Source organism: Triticum dicoccoides, chromosome 7A, assembly GCF_002162155.2.
Source record: "Triticum dicoccoides isolate Atlit2015 ecotype Zavitan chromosome 7A, WEW_v2.0, whole genome shotgun sequence".
Lineage (NCBI taxonomy): Eukaryota > Viridiplantae > Streptophyta > Magnoliopsida > Poales > Poaceae > Triticum > Triticum dicoccoides.
This window is the reverse complement of record NC_041392.1, coordinates 245,767,768-245,774,713: the sequence shown is the minus strand read 5'-3', so window position 1 is coordinate 245,774,713 and position 6,946 is coordinate 245,767,768.

Below are 6,946 nucleotides of genomic sequence, written 5' to 3'. Positions count from 1 at the left end.
GAGGATAAAAAGATGGGGTTTATATCATATTGCATGAGTTTATCCCTCTACATCATGTCATCTTACTTAAAGCATTACTCTGTTCTTATGAACTTAATACTCTAGATGCATGCTGGATAGCGGTCGATGTGTGGAGTAATAGTAGTAGATGTAGAATCATTTCGGTCTACTTGTCGCAGACGTGATGCCTATATACATGATCATACCTAGATATTCTCATAACTATGCTCAATTCTATCAATTGCTCGACAATAATTCGTTTACCCATCGTAATACTTATGCTCTTGAGAGAAGCCACTAGTGAAACCTATGGCCCCCGGGTCTATCTTCCATCATATTAATCTTCCAGTACTTAGTTATTTCTTTTGCCTTTTATTTTACTTTGCATCTTTATCATAAAAATACCAAAAATATTATCTTATCACATCTATCAGATCTCACTCTCGTAAGTGACTGTGAAGGGCTTGGCAACCCCTTTATCGCGTTGGTTACGAGGTTCTTATTTGTTTGTATAGGTGCATGGGACTTGAGCGTGATCTCCTACTGGATTGATACCTTGGTTCTCAAAAACTGAGGGAAATACTTACGCTACTTTGCTGCATCACCCTTTCCTCTTCAAGGGAAAACCAACGCAGTGCTCAAGAGGTAGCAAGAAGGATTTCTGGCGCCGTTGCCGGGGAGATTCGCGCCAAGTCAAGACAAGACATACCAAGTACCCATCACAAACTCTTATCCCTCGCATTACATTATTTGCCATTTGCCTATCGTTTTCCTCTCCCCCACTTCACCCTTGCCATTTTATTCGCCCTCTTTTCCTCTCGCCCTCTCTTTTCCCATTCCCCTTCACCTTTTTCTATTTGTCTTTTTTCTTGTTTCTTGTTTGCTCGTGTGTTGGATTGCTTGCTTGTCACGATGGCTCAAGATAATACTAAATTGTGTGAGTTTACCAATACCAACAACAATGATTTTCTTAGCACTCCGATTGTTCCTCTTACCGATGCTGAATCTTGTGAAATTAATGCTGCTTTGCTGAATCTTGTCACGAAAGATCAATTCGCCGGCCTTCCTAGTGAAGATGCAAAAGAAGAAAGATGTGGACAATGATATTGTTAAATTTAAGCTATTTCCTTTTTCCCTTAGAGATCGTGCTAAAGCTTGGTTTTCGTCTTTGCCTAAAAGTAGTATTGATTCATGGAATAAGTGCAAAGATGCTTTTATCTCTAAGTATTTTCCTCCCGCTAAAATCATCTCTCTTAGAAATGATATTATGAATTTTAAGCAACTTGATCATGAACATGTTGCACAAGCTTGGGAGAGGATGAAATTAATGATACGTGATTGCCCTACACATGGTTTGAATCTTTGGATTATTATACAATTTTTTTATGCCGGATTGAATTTTGCTTCTAGAAATCTTTTATATTCGGCCGTGAGAGGCACTTTTATGGAAATCACTTTAGGAGAAGCTACTAAACTCCAAGATAATATTATGGTTAATTATTCTCAATGGCACACCGAAAGATCTACTAATAAAAAAGTTCATGTGATAGAAGAAATTAGTGTTTTAAGTGGAAAGATGGATGAGCTTATGAAATTGTTTGCTAATAAGAGTGCTCGTACTGATCCTAATGATATGCCTTTGTCTACTTTGATTGAGAATAATAATGAATCTATGGCTGCGAATTTTGTTGGTAGGAACCATTTTGGTAACAACGCGTATAGAGGTAATTTAATCCTAGGCCGTTTCCTAGTAATTCCTCTAATAATTATGGTAATTCCTAAAGCAATTCTTATGGAAATTATTATAAGATGCCCTCTGATTTTGAATCTAATATTAAAGAATTTATTACTTCGCAAAAGACTTTCAATGCTTTGATTGAAGAAAAATTGCTTAAGATTGATGAGTTGGCTAAGAACTTTGATAGAATTTCTCTTGATGTTGATTCTTTGAAACTTAGATCCATTCCTCCTAAGCACAATATCAATGAGTCTCTCAAAGCCATGAGAATTTCCATTGATGAGTGCAAAGAAAGAACCGCTAGGATGCGTGCTAAGAAAGATTGTTTTGTGAAAGCGTGTTCTTCTAGTTTTCATGATAATAAGGATGAAGATCTAAAATTGATTGATGTGTGCCCTATTAAATCTTTGTTTTGCAATATGAATCTTGATAATGATGGGATTGAATATGACCCACCTTTACCTAGAAGGCATTCTAAAAATTCGGAGTTTGTAGATCTTGATGCTAAAACTGATAAAAGTGGGATTGAAGAGATTAAAACTTTAAATAGTAATGAACCCACTATTTTGGATTTCAAGGAATTTAATTATGATAATTGCTCTTTGATAGATTGTATTTCCTTGTTGCAATCCGTGCTAAATTGTCCTCATGCTTATAGTCAAAATAAAGCTTTTACTAAACATATCGTTGATGCTTTGATGCAATCTTGTGAAGAAAAACTTGAGTTGGAAGTTTCTATCCCTAGAAAACTTTATGATGAGTGGGAACCTACAATAAAAATTAAAATTAAGTGCTATGCTTTGTGTGATTTGGGTGCTAGTGCTTCCACGATTCCAAAAACTTTTGTGTGATTTGCTAGGTTTCCGTGATTTTGATGATTGTTCTTTAAACTTGCACCTTGCAGATTCCACTATTAAGAAACCTATGGGAAGAATTAATGATGTTCTTATTTTTGCAAATAGGAACTATGTGCCCGTAGATTTCATTGTTCTTAACATAGATTGCAATCCTTCATGTCCTCTTATTCTTGGTAGACCTTTCCTTAGAACGATTGGTGCAATTATTGATATGAAGGAAGGGAATATTAAATTCCAATTTCCATTAAGGAAAGGCATGGAACACTTTCCTAGAAAGAAAATTAAATTACCATATGAATCTATTATAAGAGCCACTTATGGATTGCCTACCAAAGATGGCAATACCTAGATCTATCTTCACTTTTATGCCTAGCTATGGGCGTTAAATGATAGCGCTTGTTGGGAGGCAACCCAATTTTATTTTTATTTATTGATTTTTGATCCTTTTTAGTAATAAATAATTTATCTAGCCTCTGATTTGGTTGTCTCTTTTGTGTTTAATTAGTGTTTGTGCCAAGTAGAACCGTTGGGAAGACTTGGGGAAAGTCTTTTTGATCTTGCTGTAAAAAACAGAAACTTTAGCACTCACGAGAATTGCTGCCTTTTTTATTTGGAAAGTGCTATTTAGTTATTTATTTTTTCAGATGATTAATAGATAAATTCCTCACGTCCAGCAATTTATTTTAGAATTTTTGGGGTTCCAGAGTTTGCGTTTGCTACAGATTACTAAAGACTGTTCTGTTTTTGACAGATTCTTTTTTGTGTGTGTGTTGTTTTCTTATTTTGATGAATCTATGGCTAGTAAAAGAGTTTATAAACCATATAGAAGTTGGAATACATTAGGTTTAACACCAACATAAATAAAGAATGAGTTCATTACAGTACCTTGAAGTGGTTTCTTGTTTTCTTTCACTAACGGAGCTCACGAGATTTTATATTTTCAGTTTTGTGTTGTGAAGTTTTCAAGTTTTGGGTAAAGATTTGATGGATTATGGAACAAGGAGTGGCAAGAGCCTAAGATTGGGGATGCCCATGGTACCCCAAGGTAAAATTCAAGGACACAAAAAAGCCTAAGCTTGGGGATGCCCCGGAAGGCATCCCCTCTTTTGTCTTCGTCTATCGGTAACTTTACTTGGAGCTATATTTTTATTCACCACATGATATGTGTTTTGCTTGGAGCGTCTTGTATGATTTGAGTCTTTGCTTTTTATTTTACCACAACCATCCTTGCTGTACACACCTTTTGAGAGAGAGTCACATGATTTGAAATTTATTAGAATACTCTATGTGCTTCACTTATATCTTTTAAGCTATATAGTTTTTGCTTTAGTACTTCACTTATATCTTTTAGAGCATGGCGGTGGTTTCATTTTATAGAAATAATTGATCTCTCATTCTTCACTTATATTATTTTGAGAGTCCTTTAGAACAACATGGAAATTTGCTATAATATAAAAACTTTCATAGAAGTGCATTGAATACTATGAGAAGTTTGATAGTTGATAATTGTTTTGAGATATGGAGATGGTGATATTAGAGCCATGCTAGTTGAGTAGTTGTGAATTCGAGAAATACTTGTGTTGAAGTTTGTGATTGCCGTAGCATGCACGTATGGTGAACCGTTATGTGATGAAGTCGGAGCATGATTTATTTATTGATTGTCTTCCTTATGAGTGGCGGTCGGGGACGAGCGATGGTCTTTTCCTACCAATCTATCCCCCTAGGAGCATGCGCGTAATACTTTGTTTAGATAACTAATAGATTTTTGCAATAAGTATGTGAGTTCTTTATGACTAATGTTGAGACCATGGATTATACGCACTCTCACCCTTCCACCATTCCTAGCCTCTCTAGTATCGCGCAACTTTCGCCGGTACCATAAACCCACCATATACCTTCCTTAAAATAGCCACCATACCTACCTATTATGGCATTTCCATAGCCATTCCGAGATATATTTCCATGCAACTTTCCACCGTTCTGTTATTATGACACGCTTCATCATTGTCATATTGCTTGCATGATCATTAATTGACATCGTATTTGTGGCAAAGCCACCGTTCATAATTCTTCGTACATGTCACTCATGCATCATTGCACATCCCGGTACACCGCCGGAGGCATTCACATAGAGTCATATTTTTGTTCTAAGTATCGAGTTGTAATTCTTGAGTTGTAAGTAAATAAAGTGTGATGATCATCATTATTAGAGCATTGTCCCAGTGAGGAAAGGATGATGAAGACTATGATTCCCCCACAAGTCGGGATGAGACTTCGAACGAAAATAAAGAGAAAGGCCATAAAAAACGAAGAAGGCCCAAAAAATGAGAGAAAAAGAGAGAAGGGACAATGCTACTATCCTTTTTCCACACCCGTGCTTCAAAGTAGCACCATGATCTTCATGATAGAGAGTCTCCTATGTTATCACTTCCATATACTAGTGGGAATTTTTCATTATAGAACTTGGCTTGTATATTCCAATGATGGGCTTCCTCAAAATGCCCTAGGTCTTCATGAGAAAGCAAGTTGGATGCACACCCACTTAGTTTCTTTTGTTGAGCTTTCATATACTTATAGAACTAGTGCATCCGTTGCATGGCAATCCCTACTCACTCACATTGATATATATTGATGGGCATCTCCATAGCCCCTTGATACGGCTAGTTGATGTGAGACTATCTTCTCCTTTTTTTTCTTCTCCACAACCACCATTCTATTCCACATATAGTGCTATATCCATGGCTCACGCTCATATATTGCATGAAGATTGAAAAAGTTTGAGAACATCAAAAGTATGAAACAATTGCTTGGCTTGTCATCGGGGTTGTGCATGATTTAAATATTTTGTGTGGTGAAGATAGAGCATAGCTAGACTATATGATTTTGTAGGGATAACTTTCTTTGGCCATGTTATTTTGAGAAGACATGATTGCTTAGTTAGTATGCTTGAAGTATTATTATTTCTATGTCAATATTAAACTTTTATCTTGAATCTTTCAGATCTGAACATTCATGCCACAATAAAAAAAATTACATTGATAAATATGTTAGAAAGCATTCCACATCAAAAATTCTTCTTTTATCATTTACCTACTCGAGGACGAGCAGGAATTAAGCTTGGGGATGCTTGATACGTCTCCAACGTATCTATAATTTTTGATTGCTCCATGCTATTATATTATCTATTTTGGATGTTAATGGGCTCTTATTTTACACTTTTATATTATTTTTGGGACTAACCTACTAACCGGAGGCCCAACCCAAATTGCTGTTTTTTTGCCTATTTTAGGGTTTCGAAGAAAAGGAATATCAAACGGAGTCCAAACAGAATGAAACCTTCAGGAACGTGATTTTCTCAACAAACGTGATCCAGGAGACTTGGAGTGTGCGTCAGAAACGATCGAGGAGGGCACGAGGCAGGGGGCGCGCATACCCCCCTGGGCACGCCCTCCACCCTCGTGGGCCCCTCGTTGCTCCACTGACGTACTTCTTCCTCCTATATAAGTCCACGTACCCCCCAAACATCCAGGAGCACCGTGAAAACCTAATTCCACTGCCGCAACCTTCTGTACCCGAGAGATCCCATCTTGGGGCCTTTTCCGGAGCTCCGCCGGAGGGGGCATTGATCACGGAGGGCCTCTACATCAACTCCATGGCCCCTCCGGTGATGTGTGAGTAGTTTATTTCAGACCTACGGGTCCATAGTTATTAGCTAGATGGCTTCTTCTCTCTCTTTGGATCTCAATACAAAGTTCTCCTCGATCTTCTTGGAGATCTATTCGATGTAATCTTCTTTTGCGGTGTGTTTGTCGAGATCCGATGAATTGTGGGTTTATGATCCAGTTTATCTATGAACAATATTTGATTCTCCTATGAATTCTTTTATGTATGATTGGTTTATCTTTGCAAGTCTCTTCGAATTATCAGTTTGGTTTGGCCTACTAGATTGTTCTTTCTTGCAATGGGAGAAGTGCTTAGCTTTGTGTTCAATCTTGCGGTGTCCTTTCCCAGTTACAGCAGGGGCAGTAAGGCATGTATTGTATTGTTGCCATCGAGGATAAAAAGATGGGGTTTATATCATATTGCATGAGTTTTTGCCTCTACATCATGTCATCTTACTTAAAGCATTACTCTGTTCTTATGAACTTAATACTCTACATGCATGCTGGATAACGGTCGATGTGTGGAGTAATAGTAGTAGACGCAGAATCGTTTCGGTCTACTTGTCATGGACGTGATGCCTATATACATGATCATACCTAGATATTCTCATAACTATGCTCAATTCTATCAATTGCTCGATAGTAATTCGTTTACCCACCGTAATACTTATGCTCTTGAGAGAAGCCAC